This window comes from Protopterus annectens, chromosome 6.part0 (genome assembly GCF_019279795.1).
Source record: "Protopterus annectens isolate FY-2018-M chromosome 6.part0, PAN1.0, whole genome shotgun sequence".
Classification (NCBI taxonomy): Eukaryota; Metazoa; Chordata; order Ceratodontiformes; family Protopteridae; genus Protopterus; species Protopterus annectens.
In genome coordinates this window covers 99,643,137-99,663,470 of record NC_056737.1, presented here as the reverse complement: position 1 = coordinate 99,663,470, position 20,334 = coordinate 99,643,137, and positions in this window count along the sequence as shown.

Sequence of the window (20,334 nt, the reverse complement as noted above, 5' to 3'; positions counted from 1 at the left end):
TGGTTCACTATCTTGGGCTGCCAATACCAGCCTTTTGTCTTCTGGTTTAAAACTCACCTCTTCTTCACCATTCCTGCACTTGTTCCTGATTGACATGAGGTTGTTCCAAGAGTTTTCTGTACTTGCGACTATGTGTATGCATTTTCCACATTTCTCACCTTCTGATCTGATCCTTCACCTTATATTCTTTCTTTATGTCTTTTTGACACATTCAGTTGCTGCCTGATTTTTATCTACTTCTGATTTAATTTCCATTCCTGCTTGACACTGATATACTTCTGCTAAACTAAGCAGGGAAGTCATCTTAGAATTATTCTCCTTATGTTTTAAAACTTTCACTATGTTTGGGACTTGTGAGGCCAGAAGATATGTATGCAGTCCTAAGATTACAGATCTATACATGTAATTAGTTTCAAGTTGGCCCATAGCTCCTTCAAAATGAGGGCTATGTAATCTTGGTATACACTGATTTTTATAAATCATTTAATAAGCATGAAGCATTTTTCTTGTTTTCCTATCCAACTGATCCAATACCCTTTGGGGCCAATCAGTGACTCAAAAACTGTATGTTAAAACAGGAAGAGCAAACTGGTTTATAGCTTGGACTTTGTAGATGTCAGAGCTGTTTCCAGTATTAATTTTAGTTTTCTAAAATATTCTTTACTAAGTTTTATTCACATTTGTTCAGGTTTTATTGTTGATCCTTCATCAGTTTCCAAATAATTATACAGTTCCTCTTGCTCAAGTTCTTTTATATCACATTCCTAACCCAGGTTGATGTTTGCTTGGTGCAGTGACTTTCCTGCTTTAAAGATTGCTTTTGCAAATTTATCAAGACAAAATGACATTCTTATATTATCTGAAAAAGTTTTGGCCACTTGCAATTGTGCTTTCAGTTCCTCACCTGATGAACTATACAGTTTTAAGTCATCCACAAAAATGATGAGAAATTTTTACACTTTTGTTTCTGGGAGCAAATTGTAACCATGACCTAATCTGTTAAGTACACAGCTTAATGGTCTAAGGGCAAGACAAAAGAGTATCAGTGACAGAGTCACCCTGGAATATCCCCATTTGTATTTTTATCCCTAGCATAATAATTTGTCCTTTATCATGGATTAACTGGAAAGTGGTTTGCACACTGTTTCATGATCACTGTAATGCAATTGATCAGTGTAGGGTGTATTTTACACATTTTAAGCACTCTTTTATCCATGAAAGTGGGATACTGTCAAATGCTTTTTTGTAGTCTATCCATGCCATACTTATATTCTTTCCCTTTTTACAGTTCTCCTTTATGACTTGATTTAACAACAAGTGATCCTATGTTCCATATGGTGTTCTTTTTACCATTTGTTCTATTGCTATGATTGAGTTTTCTTCTAAATAACTATAAACTTTGTTGGCATTATTTATTTATTTATTTATTTATTTGTTTATTTATTTATTTCCAGTTTGGTGACCGGGGACGTCCACTGGGCTCAAAGAGCCTGTTTTCAGTGGAGGCCTAGGGAGAAAAGTTCCATAGTACAAAGTAAAAACTACATAATTCAGAATACATAGTACAAAGTAAAAGCTGCATAATTCAAAATACAACAAAATACAATACACAGTTGCAAAAGGTATAGTAAACAACTTGTAGGTGTTAAATAGCGAAGTAAGCACAGTTGAACTGCAACATATATACAATATATAATACATACTTACATGTTTGTAGGTTGAGAACAGTAGTAGAGAGTAGAATTCATTCATAGGTTAGAAATGTCAGATAGAGATCTGAATGTAGTTATCAAGGGATTGATCCCTGGTAAAGTAAGGAAAAAATGGGGCTTTGAATGTGATAAAAGTGATCATGTATTAAGGAAGTTAGGTAGAGACTGCAATTGCACTTCCAACCACGAGAGAGGTAGGAATGGAGCTGGGTTTTGAAGAGTTCAAAGTTTTCAGAGATTCTTAGAGATGGAGGGAGAGAGTTCCATTTTTTGGTTCCATTTTAAGGTAAAGGATAGAAGCATCTGACTAGTGGGACAATTTGGTTTATACACAGAGATTAGATTTTGGTGGGCAGATCTTAGGGGGTCTGTGAAGGGTGTATGAAGTTAAGATGTTAACAAGTGCTGGACATGTATTAGCTTTGAAAATAAACTTGTGAGCTGTACAGAGTTGGAGGTCATCCAGGTAGTTGGGAAGTTCTAGCCATTGCAGCTGCTGGAGAGGTATACAGTGATGAGTAGGGTATCTGGATGAAGTTGCAAACTTTGAGATTTTGTTGTAGCAGGTTTCCAGTTTAGAAGAGATGGAGTAAGATAGGTTGGTTATTAAGGGAGCACCATACATCAGAGAGGGTAGTAAGTAGGTTGAGGCGAGGGTCTGTTTAGTTGAGGGGGAGAGGAAGTGTGAGTTTCTGTACAGCATGCCAAGTTTCTGATGGACTTTCCTAATATTTAGTTGAATATGGGTATTAAATTTCAGATGCTCATCAATAGTAACCCCAAGAAGTTTGGCAAAAGGAACAATTTCTATAGTGGAGTTAGCATGGCTGATAATTTTGAAGGAGGTTTTTTTCAAGAGGGATAGATTTTGATGGGGTGAAAAGTAGGATTTTTGATTTGTTGGCATTTAGGGAGAGATGATTTTGAAGCATCCAGTTCTCAGTAGTTGAGAAAGCAGTTTGAGTTTTAGTTTGGAGCTCAAGGAGGTTGGAGGCAGAGCAGACTATCTGCATATTGTACTATTTTGGTGTTGGGAATTGATGTGTGGAAATCGTTAATGGAAATATTAAAGAACATTGTGCAGAGTATGGATCCCTGGGGTACCCCGGTTGGGGTTGGAAGGTATGCAGAGGTGCCAGTTTCCATTTCACAGCCTGGGATCTATCAGAGAGGTAGCTGCTAAACCAGGTAATGGTGTTTTGTGAGAGGTTAAGTTTAGAAAGGTAGGTATGGGAGACAGTATCAAAAGCTTTGGAAAGGTTGAGGAGGACTCTGGATACTAGATTGCCAGAGTCATTGGCATGGTTTACTATGTCTAGAAATGAAAGAAGAGCTGTTACTGTGCTATCTCCAGGACGGAACCCATGTTGTGTTGGGGTGAGGAGTTGGTCATTTGTAAGGAATGGCATTAGCTGGAGGTGGATACATTTCTCAAAAATTTTTGAAAAAGGAGATAGAATTGCAATGGGTTGGAAGTTGGAGAAGTTATTAATTTTGTCTCCTTTGTGGAGGGGTAGGATAAAGGCAGTACTCCACAGTTTAGGGACATATGATTCTTGTATGGATCTATTGATGAGTATAGTAATGGGGATAGCAATACTGTCTGCTAGCTAGCTAGCTTTAGAAAGAGAAAGGGGATGTTGTCAGGGGCATTGGAGCATGGCTTAAGTTTAGAGAGAAGTTTTTTATGTGTGACATGGGGATGGGTTTGAGATGAAAAGTAGGAGGAGATTTTAGGAAGGAAGATTTGGGAGACGATTTGAGATGGGGGGAGGAGTTGTTGTTAGGTGGGTTGTTTGGTGAGGTCTGCTATGGAGTTAGTAAGGAAGGAATTGAACAGTGTAACTATTTCTGTGTCAGATTTGCTAGTGTCTGGGCAAGGGTTGTTTTTGGTGCCTGGATTGAGAAGGGAGCTGATGGATTTCCAGAATTGTTTGGGCTTTGTGGAATGAGTAGTCTGGAGTTTGATATAGTATAATTTTTTATCCTGTGTAATACGTTTTTTGGCTAGGTTGCGGAGTTGTTTGTATTTAAGAAGGGTGTCAGGGTGCTTATTGTGGTGATAGAGTTTCCAGGTCTTGTCCCTTTGTAGCACGAGAGTTTTGGTATCCTTAGTAAGCCAGGGGGTGGAATTGGTCTTTATACATTTTGTTCTTGGAGGGGCTTGGGAGTTTAGGGTATCTAAGAAGGTTGAGTTGAAGAGTTCTACAGTGTTATCTAGAGGAAGAGTATTTAGATTGTCCCAGTTTATAAGTTTTAGAGAATTGGAGAAAGTTGAGAAGTTAAAATTTGTGAGATTCCGAGTATGGATATGTGGGTGTAGGTGAGGAGAGGAGGGAGTTGATCTATGGATGAAGGCTGGTAAGTGATCGCTAATGGAGTCTGGTAAGGTGCCAATGTGGGAGATGTTATTTGGGTGGGAGATAGGATCCAGTTCAATATGGAGCTTGGGGCGTTATTTTTATTGGGTCTGATTATGGCATTAGTAAGTTGGGAGAAGTTATATAGATTGATAGATATGGTGGGAATTTTGGCAGTAATTTTGTTCCAGTTGATGTTTACATCTCCGAGGATGTAGGTCTCAGACTTGATATTGGTTGAGGCCCATTGAGGAATTTCCTCAAGAGTATTAATACTGTTCCCCAGGGGTATATAGAAGCCTATGATACAAATGGTTTTATGATTATTTAGTTTAAGGTTTCCTATGACTAGTTCAGCATTGTTGAACTGAGGAATTGCATTTTGGTAGGGGGTGATGGAGAGTAGGCTGGAGTAGATTAGGGCCACTCCTCCTCCTTTTTTTGGGCAGTCATGTCTAAGAGCTTGAAATCCAGGGGGTAGGATTTCTGAGTCAGATATACTGGGTTTTAGTCATGTCTCTGACATGGCTACTATGTCAGGTTGGGCATGGTATAGCCAAGCGTGAAAGTGGCCTATTTTGTTTTTTAGACTCTGGGCATTGATGGTTAGGAGTTTGAGATGGTTAGGAGTTTGAGATGTTTAGGGTCGGTAATATGGGTGGTAGTAGGGGGAATTGGAGTGTTGGTTGTAGTGGGTCTTGGGTTGGAGTGTATGTCACCTGCTAGGCATAGATGGTTGAAGGGGAATGAGATCAGGGGTTTGAGTTTACTTTGGAGTTTAGTGTGAGGAATAGTAATGATTTAGGAATATGATGTTTCATAGATGTAGGGTGTTTTAGTTTGAAGCAGAGAAGTGGGTGTGGTTGAATTAGGTTGGGAGATATTGTGTGGAAGTGAGTTAAGGTAAAGGGATGAAGGTTGTTGAGGGTGATGAGGGGATAGGATTGAAAGGATAGTCTGAGAGAGGAATAGCATAGTATAGAGGAATTAGAAGTAGTAGGCAGACGGTGGAGATGAGAAGGGTTTGACAAGGCATGGTGTGGTGTAGGATTACAGGAAGAGGTGGATATGTGAGTGAAGGAGAGAGGGAGTGAGGAAGTAGTTGGATGTAGGGTATGTATGTGAGTGTAAGAGGGAGGGGTTTAGAAGAGAGTGAAAGTACCTTGATGTTTGGGATGGGGAGAAAAAGAGACAGTATTGGATGATTGGAGGGGAGGGGCTGGTGAGGAGATGTGTGTTGGTTGGCAGGGAGGAAGGGGAGGGGATGTATAGCTACAATAAATTAAGGAGCACTGGGATGGGTGTGAATTGGGGGTAGGGTAGGGGAGCGGAGTGAGCCCACAGAACGAATGGAGTGGGTAGAGCCAAGCTGGGGAAAGAGGAGGAGCAGCCAGAATAAATCAGTGAAACAGTCAATTGCTTTAACGCTGAGCTTCTGGTAACCTAGAGGTAAGCGTGTAATATGACTTACTTCAGATTAGAGGCTCAAAGCAGGGATAACAGCTTCAAGCTGGCAACTTTAATGAAACAGTCGCCAGAAAAATAAAGAAAAAGAAACAAGTTACTGAGAGCTATTGGGCTAAAGAATGGGGACTTGTTTGGGAGTGAGTGTGCTTATATTGCCACCTAGTGGCATTTCTAGTGCAATGCAGCTTTACACAATGTAAAAGTAAATTGGGATCAGGGTTTCATTCCAGTGTAGGGTTTCCATATCATCGGAAGGCAAATTATTGGTCCATAGTTTTTAAGATAACTTACAGGTTTACTCTTAAGGAGGAATATTGTTTTTCCTGTTGGTAACCAGGCTGGTGTCTGTTGAGGGTGCACATATAAATAATTCCTACTCATGGTTAAATCTTCATGTAAAGATCTTAACACTTTTAGCCAAAAGTTAGGTACTGCTTCTTTGTCCTGGGGTTTTCCAGTCTGAAGCTTTTCTTAAATTAATTTCAATTTCTCTGACCATTATTTCATCCCATATCATATCATGTACATTTGGACTTCTTATTCTTTCTTTTAATTCTTATATCCATTCAGCATCTTTGTTATGTTCCACATGATCCCAATAGCTATTTCTCCAAAATGTATTTTTTTCTTCTTTTTGTTGATGGTGTTTCTATTCTTTTTGCCTTGTTTCCCAGTTGTGTATAACATTTTTGGGGTCATCAATACACTGCTTATTTTGTACTTCCAACAGTGACACTTCACTTCTTGTCTTAATTGCTTTATGGTTTTCTTTATTTGATACATCTCTTTGAATATCTTTGGTGATGCTTTTTTATACTGATTAATTTGGCTTTCTCCTTTGTGTAAATATTGTACCATAGCAGATCTCTCTTTCCCATGTCCATATTTCTTTTTTATAGCTTTCAAAAATCTCTATATTTTGTTCTTTATATTTTTGTACTTCCTCAGTCACTTCTTTTTTCAAATGGCTCAAGGTTTCTTGGTCTATGTAATGCTTTTCAGAAATCTATTGTATTAACGAACACAAATTTGCATTTTAAGCTTTTGACAGTTTTTCTTGTGCAAGTATTTTCCTTTCCGTTAATTTCTGTCTTAAACTTTTTGTATGTCTTCTGTCTGGAAATTCTGTGCTTTTTGCATAATAGTAACAATACATAATTTCTTTCTTACCCTGAGCAGTCCACTCTATTATTTTTATGGCTGTTTTTTGCCCTGTCAGTTTTTGTGTTTTTTTGTAAACTACTACTTCTTTCTAGAACAGAGGGGGGGGGCATCCTCCCCCTGAGCCTGGCCTAGCCCCATTGTAGGAATGTTTCTGTGTCTTGAGGATTCTGCATTGTCATTTTTTCCACTCCTAGCACCAGTGCACCTACCAGAATTGAGCACTTTTTTTATCCTGGGACTTGTGCACCCATCTATCGTTTAACCTAATTCTATCTATGGTATACGATATATAAAATACATTCTATATATCAGTTTTATCTTGGTGAGATTTTGTAAAAACAGGGTCTACATCATGAAGGTACTCACCAAGACTTGAGGATGAATTCAATTCCAGTGATACTATTCTCCTTTTGCTTGCTGATTTTATCATGTCTCCATTCGGACCCTTTCTGTGTTCATGTGAATAGGGCATTTTGGATTTGGTACAATTTCAGGGTTGTACCGGGCTGGTGTTATGGATTTCAATGTTTCTGCCTCAAGATCCTACAAGTCTGATGTAAACATACTTGTGTTTGTAATAGTAAACAGTGCTAGATGCATAGGCTTAGTAAACAGTGCTACATACATAAGCTGTTTGGTTTCTGCAAGAAACGTGATTTGTATTCATGTACATTAAGGGTTGAGCTGCATCTAGTCAAAACTTAATTTGCATGACTCTTGATCTATCATCTGAGCAGTGTAAAAGCTGCTCATCTGAGGGATGTGCCTTCTATAATGTACTACTTGCCTCATCAGTCAGTTAGAAGCCACAAAATGCCATTAACTGGTAAACATGTTCAGGTCCTTACTATCACTGTATATTCTGTCCTGCACAGCAGTGAAATAGTACACATCCTACAGCATGTTATTAATAAAGATTTGAGTACAGTATATGTATTTTATATTTACACCAGCCCTCACAGAATACATTTAAAAATTAAGCCATATCAGTTTAAATGTATCCATATGTTTTGGGTCTATGATCTTCTAAACTTAATATGGCAATGCTTATCCCACTCCAGGGCCTAACCCACCAAACAAAATATTAGTACAAACAACGGAAGCCCAAAGCTTGCCAGTTCTAACCAAAATGCCATCACCCTGTCAATCTCCTGGTCATGTGCACATGTCCTTAAAATCATGCACTTGGGCCCATGCTATGTGTAATTTAGATGAACGCTTGCTGACATTTACTATAATTTATAATCTCAGTATAGTGCTTATCAGGGAGAGGTGACCAATGACCCATATTAAATTTCATAAAGACGATTTGGCTGGATTTAGACTGGACAACGGTATAACTGTCATTATAACAGGTATACTATATTGTGCAATGCAGAAAACGTCAGTTTTGGGAGGGAAATATTTAATTTCATTCATCCATCCAGGTTTATAAATTTCAACCAACTCTTGTAGTGACCCAGTGAGCAGTCACTGCCATGCACAGAGTTTACCAGGTAACATTAGGGTATTTAGAAATTTGAAGTATAGCAGGTATCTTATCTCATGCTGTTGTCAGGCACCTGTCTGATGAGTCCCTTCACAGAAGTGAAATACCTTATATAGTGTATTAAATAGTTTTTTGAATCCTATTTTTTTTGAGAGTGTGGTTATTTTTCTGAATAGATAGAAAATCAATGAAGTGGTTCAGAGTACAACACATATAGGGCCAGAGTCCAGAAGACTTGATCTCAGTGTAAGGGATACACTATGGTCTAACTTCAGTCTATATAGCATGCTTTTAATGGGATCCAGATTTCAAGTGAATTAATACATTCAAGTAAGTAATTTAAGTTGATAGCAAATCTTTTTAATCTGGACCATAATATTTATAACACATACACTGTAAATATAACATTATTTTATGCTATTTTCATTACTGAATGACAGATGCATTACATACATGCATGTGTGTATATGCACACATGGGTCCACTTCTTAATTTCGAAATTACAAAATCCCAAATTTCACTATATCGAACTTACAATCCCAAGATTTTGTAATCTCGAAATTAAAAAAAAAAGAAAAACACATCAAAAACCTGTTTTTGCCGGGGGGTAAGCCCCCTGCACCCCCCGCAACTTAAATATATTAACTCCGAGATTGCTTTACAGTACAGAGAACGGTAATGCAGATCGTTATACAGTGTGGAATGGGTACATTACCATTCTCTGCACTGTAGAATGATCTTGGAGTTAGTATATTTAAGTTGCAGGGGGTGTGAGGGGGTGCAGGGGGGGCTTGCCACCCTGCAAAAACATGTTTTTGATGTGTTTTTCTTTTTTTCTTTTTTAATTAATTTCGAGATTACAAAATCTCCAGATTTTAATTTCGATATATTGAACTTCAGGATTTTTTAATTTCAAAATTAAGAAGTGGATCTGAGGACACATACACACATTAAAAGGTCACATCAATTATAATTAATTAATTCAACTAACAAAATCAGTGATCTGGTGAAAGAATTAGCTAAAACAGTAATTCACACTTTATGTTTAAGTCATCTCCTAACCAAATCCCTTTTAAAGGTATATTTTTCATTTAATCCAGGCTAAGAAGCAAATTAATTTCACCATTAATATTCTAATACCAGGTAATTCTGAAAATCACCAACTTGAATACTACCATACAAATTTTATAATATATGAAGATGAAATTTGTATGACTGCATCCTTAAATTTCTTGGTAATATCTCAAGTATTGCTCAAGGCTTATTATATATTGGATGTGTATCTTAACAGGTATTACATTATTTTATTAAATCTCAGCCAGAGTTGTGCTGTAATCTACATATTTCAAATTTATTTTTTAATGACTGGGTAAAGAAAATCTTGCTTGTAAATACAAATTATATGTTAACATGGTATGCTGGAAATAGTTAAAGCTCTTGTAAAATGTATGCAGAACTTTTTACATCTACTTCTGAAAAAATCAAGTCTAACAACAATAACCACACTGGAAGCTTTTGATTTCATGTAACTTATCCAACATATCCCTGACTGGTACTTCACTTAATTCCATGTTTTCACTGATGTGATTTGATTTATTACATATCCACAGCAGTGCAGCGGTAGCGTTGTTGCCTCACAGCAAGAGATCCTCCCGTTTGATTCTTGGCTGGAGTGCAGGGAGTGCCTTCTGTGTGGAGTCTACATGTCCTCCCCGTGGTTGGGTGGGCATTTGAAAGACATGCGTAAATGGGTGTGCCTTCATTGAAGGTTGAACGTTGAGCTGGCACCTTGGCATTTGTAAAAATCTACTGCCAATCATTAGCGGACCAGAGTTCCACTGTGGTGACCCCTTACCGGGAAAAGCCGAAAGACAACAACAACAACAACAATTAATTGTATTCATATTCACATTTATATTAAATTAATGATGTGTTTCTTGAAATCAGTATACTGAGATACATCTGGAACAGTACTAACTTTCATTGTAGTTACATTCTTCCCAAAGGCAAGCTCCATGACATTTCTTGACCTCATGCTGTCCACAGTGCCAAAAGCTATTACTTTATGTTTGACCTAAACTGCATGAATAAAAATAACATCCACAAATGTTAATAATGCCAGCTTTGCACACAGATGACCAAATTGTGTTTTCTTGCAAAACTCAACCTGCTTTGCTGAATGAAAAATACTATAGTTTTCATGATAGCTGTATGCCCCCTCCCTGAAGCCACAACTTCTTTTTTATATATGTTGTCCAGTGTCAGAAGATATTTTAATTTTTTTCCTCTGTTTGCCATAAAACAGATAAACCAGAACAAGGTGATTCTACATTAAACATTTTTCTCTATGAAGTTGTGGTAAAATGTCTAAATTCCTTCTTTAAAGATTCTCAGGACTTATGATAACCAGAGACATCACTGTGGGACTCCTGCTGCTGGAACCTGAAAGCAGCTCTAACAGTGTATAACATCCATGGATGTCAGTTTGACCTGCAAATTATGCAATTCTGCTGCTTATCAAAGAAGATATCTGTACTTTTTAAACATTGATATAGTATATTCAAATCACCAAGGAATGTTGGTAAGAATTAGTAAGAAACATATATCACTAGTAATATCTGCAAGAAACTCAGATCAGGCACTCATATCATTCCATCAAACACATCTCTTTCTTGACCAATTTCAGTTAAAAGAGTTGAGAATATTTATATGTACATCAATAGAAATGATTCAATAATATAAATCTACTCAGCCAGCTAAAATTTATATAAGGGATATTTTGCAAGTGAGATTTTGTGTCATTCAGAAAGGATGTGATTTGTACATGACTAAATCTATAAAAATGGTTGAAAGTAATAGCATTAAAAGCTTAACTCATTGCATCACCATTTAGATAGCCAATGGTGATCATCAACTGGAGTGGTTATGGCTGAGAGGATTCTTCTCCTTTTCATCTAGTTTTTATTTTGTTAAGATATATCAAATTCACATCCATCACTACACCTATAAGCTTAAAAAGTAAAAGTGAAAAAAAAAAATACATTAAGCCTTATAGTAATACTTTTAGCAGCATTTTCACTGTCCTGGCTTCATTAGATCCACCGTAAACTAAACAATGATGTAAATAGGGTTAGGGTGCAGAGTGGGAGATTCTCCACTTATCAGTGAGATATCCACTTTTAAGGGATGCAACAGAAAGCCCTTCTGGAAAATCTTTTGCATTTCAAATCACCACCAGTTTAAAACTACAATATCATCAGAAATATCCAAAATCAAAACTGTCCATTTACATACTTTTATGGGGTATAGCCATAAGAAGATAACTGTGTTAAAGTCATAAAATGCATAGCAACTTAGAATTCTTTACAGATATTTACAGTTCTAGATAAAAGTAATGTGTTTTCCTGTTTTTATGGAATATTTAAGGGGCCCAGCCATGCAGAATGTTACATATGCAAGTGTAAAGCAGAAGAGAGCAGAGAAGAGGAAGATGCCCACTTTTACAGGGAGAAAGGTGGTAAGGAATTGCAAATATTCTGAACACTGAGCTCCAGTCCCTGAAATTTCTCATAACTCATTAAGTGAGGGAGGAAACCATCTTGATTTGACTGAAACCTGACCGTTGTAGCAGCTTTAATGGGTTACAGGATAGGTTCAGCATTTAGTTCACTAGGGATAAAGATATTAAATTGAAAAAAGATGTACATTCTTTTATGGGGTGTGAGGTGCAAAATTACTGAAAACAGAAGTATGAGGTACAATATGCCACCAGAGCTTGGAATGTACTTGGCTCCTAAAGCAAGGAGAACTCTGTCTTGCACAAATCTCCATAAGGTCTGTTCATATTTATCTTGGAGTGATCAGTCTGGCTAAAGTTTCAGCTCTTGTGTCTGGGCCATGCTGCTATTGGGTACTGTCTTAGGGAGGCCACATCAAGGAATCCTAGGAAGGATTTATTTAAGGCCTAATCAGCAAGTGTGAATAAGCATGAGGTTTATCACAAGAGAACTGTGGCAGCATTTAAAAAAACAACTAAAATTTAGCACTAGAGTAAATAATCATACAACTTAAAAAAACTGGTAAACTATGAAGTACTTATAAACAATGAGAAATGACCACCGAGTAAAACAAATCCCCATAATATGATGAGATCCAAACGTGCTCAACTCAGTGGCTCCTTGAATTGGGCTATAAACCTAGCTGCAGCTGGCCAAGCATGTGTCTTGTTGGACTTTGAGACGAGTGCAGCTGTTAGCTGGGGGCTCCGTAACTAGTGACCCAGGTTGCTTGTTGGTGTTGGTGTCTTCATGGTATTTTCAGTGTTAGTCTGAAATAGAAAAATGGGATAATTTATGGATTGATGGGATGATTTCTCTACAATCAGCCCATAAATGTCTGAACTCAATGGAATGATCATTCAAACCCACTTTAAAAAGCAAGAAAGTTAACCATTTGAACAAAAAAAAATGAAAAGTAAAAATCAGTCTTTTCATAAAGCTACCTGTTCATGCCTTGTGGTCCTTTCATGGGTGGGCTCTGTTGTGGTGGCCAATATACTGGGCGAGAATCCTGGTTCTTGGTTTCTGTGTTGGTGAAGGTCCTGGTCCATGTAGGCAGGTGTGGTTATTCAGATCTTTATCTTGGTCTGTTCCATATTGTCTGCCTTGTTGCTGACTCTGTTGTGAACTCTTCATTGTAAAGGGAAGTTGGACAAAGAGTGGGCATGATTGTACTTGGACATCTATTCTGATTGGACAGTGCCATTTTGTGTGTGCCTTAGGCTAAAAATTGATTGGAACAGCAGCATGAGTATATAAAAGGCTTTGTCTGTCATGGAGTTTTGGGCTTGATGTAATGCAGATATTAACCATCAAACACAGTAAAAACATGTTTGTGGCTAGACCCTGGTATCTATTCCAGTTTTTAAAAGATGGGGAGTGTTGCTACCTTAATCCACACAGTGACACAGCAGATAGTATTGTTGCCTCACAGCAAGAGGCACCCCGGTTTGATTCTTGGCTGGGATGACTTCTGTGTGGAGTCTGCATGTTCTCGCTATGTTTTCATGGGTTTCCTCTGGGAGTTCCACTTTCCTCCCACATTTCAAAGACATGCAGTAGGTGGATTGGACACTTTAAATTGGCCATAGGTGTGATTGTGTGGTGTGAAAGAACCACTGTGTCAGGGATAGCAACCCAGTGGTGTAAACCTTAGCTCTAGATGATTGTCACTGTTGAAGTGACACCCCGACCCCATGTGTAAAAATGGGAGGAGGACTTGTGGCTTGATGACTGGATGGATGGATGGATGGATGGATGGATGGATAGATGGATGGTGGGTTTATCTCATTATGAACAGAAGCAGCTTATAAATGCCTGGCTCTGAATGTCCTATTCAGACACAAGACATCATTATTTATTCAGAAAAACTTGGCTAGAGTTATGAAGTCCTCCCAGGCATGCTTCTCAATCTCTTAATGCAAAAAATCTGGACAAAGCTCAACAAAATTGGGGGACAGAGGCCCCAAAATAGGGGCATATTTTAAATATTGCTTTTATAAACTTAGAAAGTTGCTAGAGTAACGGGGTTTGTATTAACATACATATTGTAATGAATTTGAAGACTAAAACTCAAATGTATGCCATTATTTAGTGACTTCAGTTCTGAGATCATCCCAGTGATTTACCAGAAAAACAGATTTTTTTTTTGAGGAACAGGCCAAAAATATGAGTCAAACATCTGGACATTCTGTGCAAATCTATACAGTTGAGAGGAATGCCCCCAGGTCATTAGTCTAGTAACAATAATCCACAAATCTATGAAGTAGCCTGTATGTACTGTCTCAGGCTGTCTGTTAACCTTGCACACAATTCCATAGGATTAAAAAGTGGTTAGCTTTGGTCAGAAGAAGGGATTATTGCAGTTGCCCCTAGGTTGTAGGACAAGCACATTTTAAAAGGCATGATTTGTTAATCAATGAAAACAGTTACCATAATGAGAGGTCAATATGTACAAAATAACTTCCTGAAGTCATTCTAATTATAGTAAAAGATTAAAAAATGAAATCATGAAGGCATTCCTATACAAGTAAAAAACAACTGCAGAGGCCAAAAATAAATGGCTGGAACCACAGCTTTGTTGAGTCAGTTTTTTTTTTTTTTGTAAGACAACTGGTGGTTCAGTTCTCTTAAATTTAAAACTCTTCTAATACAAACTGTAATGGTAGCTTGCATCTTGGATGCATGCTGCACTACAGAACTTTTTGGTTTATTGTTTGGTTTATCAATGCAGAACCTTCCACACAAACTGTAGTTAGCACTGAAGACTGCTTCCTTGTGTAACAGTTACCAAAGGTCTTGCTTTAATAAGTTTTACCTGTGTTGGCACACTCAAATTTATCCAAACTGCTCATAAAAATAAACTATTGAAAGGTCCTCTTTGTTCTATGGTCATCTCCTTTTGGTTTACTCTCAACCTAGACCCTAATATGTTGAGCCTCTTTTAAATGTGAGTTTAGGTCTGTCTGGGAGGAGCTTATTCAGTTGTCTGTTTTCTTTAACAATAACCCAGTTATCTGTGATGGCTTTCCTGTTATCCCTTTGTCCTATGGTATAGGTAAGGGTCATAATTCATACATAATAAGTTATTATACAATGACCCCCCCCCCATTAATATTCCAAAATGTGCATGCTGATTGGTCAGCGTGCCCGTTGTAAATCAGACTTATACTAATGGAAAAAGGTCCAGTCACCAGGACTTTTTCCATTAGTACAAGTCTTTACTTTTTTTTGTGTTAGGCAGCAAGAATGGAAGAGCTCTGTTGCTGTAATCTTGCTATGTTAAATGAGTATCTTAAAAAAAGCAATGGAGATCTTCCTTTCCCCGTTGCTTTTTTTAAAGTTGTCTCGCTATGTTAAACTCATTTAACATAGTGAGACAGCTTTAAAAAAGGGAACAGAGATCTTCCCTTCTCTGTTGCTTTTTTTAAAGATATCTTGCTATGTTAAACTCATTTAACATTGCGAGACAACTTTAAAAAAGCAACGGAGATCTTCCTTTCTCTGTTACTTCCTCTACACACAGCTCTGATGTACTGCATGAGCATACGCATGTGCAGTACATCAGAACTGCTCCAGGATACCGAACAGCTGTAGAAGGGCAGCACGGAGTCATTATACAATGCCATTATTTAAGAAAAGTATGTATTTTTTTCCTTAAATAATGTCATTGTATAATAGCAATAACCCACTTCTGGGTGTGGGTAATGCTGGATTTACCCACGGTTGTCTTTTTGTCTTTGTTTGGCCACTCGGGCTTCGCCCTCGTGACCAAACCACACCAACCGTGGGTAAATCCAGCATTATCCACACCCAGGCGTGGGTTATTGCTTAAATAATTTATTATTAATATAATATTTATTATTTATTTATTAATATAATTAATATTATTCATTATGTTAATAATTCATACATAAGTTGTTCATGAGTCCCCTGTGTCCAGGTCCTTGGAGATGGTCAAATCAAGAAAAATTTCCTGCTCATAGCTGTGTTGAGTGGAAATTTTTAAAAATGGGGTGGAATTACTAATGTGGTAAAAGAAGCCATTGTGGGAGGCTAAGTCACAATTCTGTATCATAAATATATCATTTATAAAGAGCAAGTAGGCCACAATCAGAGGTGAGTACAGGGGTCGTAGACTGTTTTTCCTTCCATTTCGCTAGGGCTGTGTTGGCCAGGCTTTGTTTACCAAGCTGAGAGCCATAGTTGCACCCACAGCTATTCCAATGGTCTGCTTGAAATAATGGCCCTCAAATTGGAAATAGTTGTTATTTAAGATAAGTTTTAACAGTCTGCCAAACACCTCAGTCTCTTCTGGAAAGGTAGACCATTCCTTATTGTATGCCTCAATCACAGCCATGATTGGGGTCTCATATAGATAAGTGAACATGAAATAATTAATGTGAAAGGAATTATATTATAAGTGTCTGGCACAAAAAAATGTGTATGACAAAGTAATATGTAAGGTATGAATGACGCAGTAATCACATGAATGTGTGCACATTAAAACCTTTGGAGACTTCTTGTTTAAGTATTGAAAGTTTTTCTTTTTACTTTCTATCAGGCATAAAAACAATGGTTTAAAGAATTTAGAAAAGAGAATGGGGCTTAAGGAAAAAGACACAAATAATAATTTAAATAGTTGCAACATAGTATATTTGGAAGTTAAGGAGAGTGATTGAATTACTGAATGTGATTATTCTTTGGGGGAACTAGGAAATAAGCTGGTACAAGGTATTTTGGAAATCAGAAGAAGTAACACATGTATATCTATACATGGGTCTACCTGAAAAAGCCGAAAATCCACAACGCCGACAACGAGAACACCGGCACTGGAAGATCGACAACAGAGAAGACCGAAAGTTGAGAATCCCGATGCTGAGAACACCATGTTAAGGTAAGTGTGCGATAGGGATGGACGTTAGAGTGAGGGTGTGGGTAAGGTAAGTGTGTGATAGTGATGGACATTTGGGTAGGGTGCGGGTCAGATAAGTGTGCGATAGTGACGGACTTGAGGGTTAGGGGTGGATTAAGTGAGTTAGGGTTAGGGTGTGGGTAAGGTAAGTGTACAATAGTGACGGACCTTAGGGTTAGGGTTAAGGTTAGTGCATAGATAGTTGTGTATGTAAAGTTTAGTGTAGGTTTGTAAGGTTTTTGGTGTGCTTGTGTGTGTGTTTTTTGGGAAAGGTATTTGTTTTGTTGATTGTCGGGGTTGTGGTTTGTCGGGCATGTGAAGTTTCGTGTTTTTGAACTTTTGGTTTTGTCCTGTTGGTTATTTCATTGTCGGTGTTTTGGCGTGTCAGTGTTATATACATATGTGTGTGCACACGGGTCTACTTTACTTGACTGAAATCTCAAAATACTGAATTTCATTTGACTGAGACCACAATACCTAAATTTCAAAATACTGAAAACTCATTTGACTGAGTCTCATTATACTGAAAGCTTACAATGCGGAATTTCAAAATACTGAATTTTAAGCCATAGACATGATGTGTGATTCCCTTCACCAGTGACTTGATTGTGATAAAAACGCATTATGTTTTCTTAAAGTGACAACTGCCAGAATACTGATAGTAGCGTAAAAAGTAGTGTTGTAGTCTTTCTAAATGTCAGTATGTCTATTTACATTTTTATGGGAAGTATCTAAAGTAATATGGTGGATGTTTTGCATGCTACTGGCAGTAGTGGCAATGGGTACAGTACTGTAAGATAAGTAAAAGGTATATGCCCATTCCCCTCTGTAGTGCAGTCTTGGAGTTAGTAAATATATATAGTTGGGGGTGTGGGGGGCATAGCCCCTCACATAGTTTGGTTTTATATCATCAAGTTTCTGTTAAGATAGTAAGTAAGTAGTTTTTAAGTTTTGGAAAGAGTTAGCCATTGGTGTTGTAAGTGTGAATGCCTATGGCTTAAAATTCAGTATTTTGAAATTCAGCATTGTAAGCTTTCAGTATAATGAGACTAAGTCAAATGAGTTTTCAGTATTTTGAAAATTAGGTATTGTGATCTCAGTCAAATGAAATTCAATATTTTGAGATTTCAGTCATGTGAAGTAGACCAGTGCACACATATGATTATATTATGAACATATAGATGATATGAGATAGAACAATTTTTCTTTATTTGTTCAGTTCAGTGCAGATTATTGTACTCCTTTTTTTCAAATCTTTGTTTTTATTTTTTATTGTTACATTAAACAAATTCTAAAATACAATACACAGTAACAATTAAAAGTAAACCATTTACAAAGTTGGATGAATCAACTGTTCATTCTAGTAATAGACAAGTATCTTTAAAGTTTGTTTTCTCAATATGAAGATCGACGTAGATGGACAGCAGAACAAGATGAACAGACATATTAGAAATATGACAATATTAATATTGTTTATATACACTGTAGCTCTTTGCCCATAGTCAGAATGTATTAGATAACTATACAGTGTTATAAAATACAGGAAAAACCAACAGAAAAAAAAAAATAAAAAACACACACAAAAAACAACTTCTATATACAACTATTACAAGACGTGATAGTTCTCATCTTTGTATGCATCTTATATACATGTAACGATTAGAGAACACAGCGGAGTAAGACTGATGAGGAGGAGACTGATGGCAATACTACTAAAGGACAATGGATATAGAAACACATTGTTAATGTTAACTATGTTAAGATGCAGTCAAGGGTAATACTCCAGAACCTGAGGTATTTCAGCCACTTATTCACATTGTTAGTGGTTAGTTTATGAGATGAAATATACTTAGATGCCATGTTCTTAATGTTGCCCCAATCTAGTTTAGATCAATCTAACCAGTTCTGTATAATATAGAGCTTGAGTAACATGAAGAGAGCAATCTGTATCCTGAGATCAGTAGAGGTTCTGTCCTCATGGCATATATGAAGTATAGAAAATTCCCAGGAGATAGTGGATTTGCCATAGCCCATTTTTTTAAGTTTGATCCTTAGGGAATTCCATAGATTCTGAGCATATTTACAGTACCACAGAATGCGTAGGAAGTCAGCTTTAGCTGTGGGACAAAAAGGGCAGAAGGATGATTATTGTACTCTTTTTGATATTTCACTTAAGGTACCACCAACTCATGCAGAGGGGAACTTGATTTAACATCTCATGAAAAAGGATAACACTTCTGGATTATAGCTTCCCCAAAATGTTCCACTGTAATGTCATGATATTAATATGAATTCAACCAAGCAGACTGAGGAGAGAACCCTCATACTTCTGATCTTCCTGGCAAGAAAAACAAGTCTGCAACTTGCTGACTCACTGACACTAATATGTCTATTTGTTTCTCCACTCTATCCAAAATCTAAAATGTCCATGAAGGATGGTGCAATATATCAGCACTAGGAAATTATTAATGTATCACTCTTTTTACTTTAATTCAGACAACATTATCTTCTGTGATTATAAGAAGTTATTGTCATGTACTACTATTGTAATAGCAATCGTTTGTGAATTTTGTAAAAATAATACATACAAGCATGTTAGTATTTTGTATGTTATAAGTTCATGTTGTAATAAGTTCATGTAGTACAAAAATGCATTTTATTTATTCATATCGCATTTCGAAATACTTACCATTTATTGACAAATCAGTAGGGCTAGGGTAGGATTTTTTTCATGAACACAAGCAGTATTCTGTCAGCTCCAGATTTAATGACTAGAATATACATTTAGTAGACATGCAGTTTTAATCCTTTTGTCTTTTAATAAAATAAGTTATTTTCACAAGTGAATAGCTTTGTTACCCCATTTCCATGCATTGGAGAATTTCAGTGGTTTCACTTTATTTGCACAGATTATTTGATTAATAGATTAATTTGGAGATACTGATTGATTGATAATTAAGTAACACTTCTATTGATGTTTCTGCCTAAGTGTTAGGTCAACTAAAACAGCTATGCTGGATACAAAGCAATATGCTTGGTTGTAGATTAGGATAGGAATGAAATGATATGGCCTGCTGAGAGCAGACTTCGGGGTAGTAATAGTAAGGCATTTATCTACATAGTGCAGCAATCACACATGTGAACAATAAGACAGTGAATAAGCTAAGAAAGCGAGTTACAGTTGTCTGCTCATTTTAAAAATGTGAATATCTGTTTGTGTATATGTCAGTCTGTATACAATATGCATATGGGTCTGTGTCATCTGTCTATATAAGCACATGTAAACTATTATATCAATGCCTCATATATCAGGTTAGATATTTGATTTTGTAGACTTACTTTTTTTGGACAGAAGTAATGTATTTTCCCAAACAATACAATTAGCATCAAATATGTTTGTTTCTAATGTGTTACGGGCCAGAGAATATTTTAACTACAGACAGTTGAGGCTTCACAGACATCATATTCCACTGTATTTATAAGAACTATATAGTGGACTGCCCAAGACTTGTCTTTATTGACATTTATTTATTTACTGACATTTGATTAATGGGAAAGTCTGACTGGATAGAAGCCCATTTTCAGTGGATGCCCAGGAGGAAAATCTCCAAATTATTATAAAACATTTTAGAACAATAATTTTACAGTATTCAAAAATAAAACAAAAACA